Genomic DNA, 1,198 nt, shown 5'->3' on the forward strand with positions numbered 1-1,198 from the left:
CCCCCCCCCCCCCCAAAAAAAATTCCCGGAGAATATTGGTTTCACTGAATCAAAGGTTTAGATTTAAAGGGAAAATCACCCCACGGGCCATTATTTGAGTGTGCAGATTCATGTGCACACCTTTTTCACATCCTTTCTTTATACTTCACATTCTTTCTTGGATCACCTATCCCTTCATTAGTGAGAAACTGCAGTATCTGAGAGTGTAGCAATTTCTCACCTATAAGTTTAAAAGTAAACATCATATAGTTTTGTTATGGTTCCAAACGAAAGTAATTATCTCACATCAAATCTGAATAGTCCAGTGTGAATATAAACATTTGGGCATTATCTCTTTTAAATATTAGCTTTAAATGATGAGTTATATTCAAATCTATAAGTGGTATCAGAGTCTCACATAACAACAACCAAAACCTTATCCCAACTTAATGAGGTCAGTTACATGGGGTATCAAGCAAGAATGAGCGTAAGAATCCATGCAAAAAGATTGACGAGTTGTGGCTAATCATAATAAGTGTCGACAGTCAACCTGACGCACAACTACAAATCAGCCATAGACTTATAACGACAAACTATAATAAGGTACCGGTTGTCTACCTGTCGTACCATATAAATTAGTCAAGCCAATGCATCCTACATACATTGCGTCCACCATCAGGATTAGTCATCACCCAACCTACTTTCATAAAAGCAGGAATGAGATAAAAAAGTCTTAATAGCCCTGTTAAGCACGGAAGTAATAACTTGAACATACATCTCCGCATTGAAAACTATGTAATCACACACAACTCTGCATTAAAAGCTAGATGCATAACCCACAACTCGAGCTGGTATCAGCATAAAGCCCACCACTATAAGCAAACCAATTGCCACTCATGCTACGTCCACCACCGAGGCATTCCATTATCAGACCTACTATAATGTAATAAGGTTTTGATAAAAGAAAAGCCCAGTACCCCGCCGAGCACCGTAGATATGAATAGCATGATGTGAATGTGGACTTGAACATAATTCAGAGAAAAATCGAATGTGATCGCCTATGGCGTTTCCTATGCCCTCTAATATATGAACCGCGCAATTCAGATAAAAATCGACGGTGACCGATCGCGATACTAAAGTCTGACCCATTTATGCTCAGAAACCCTAAAATCGATGTGTTTTCACATATGAGATTACTGATTTGATCTCCGATTCCGCG

Source organism: Macadamia integrifolia, chromosome 10, assembly GCF_013358625.1.
Source record: "Macadamia integrifolia cultivar HAES 741 chromosome 10, SCU_Mint_v3, whole genome shotgun sequence".
NCBI lineage: Eukaryota > Viridiplantae > Streptophyta > Magnoliopsida > Proteales > Proteaceae > Macadamia > Macadamia integrifolia.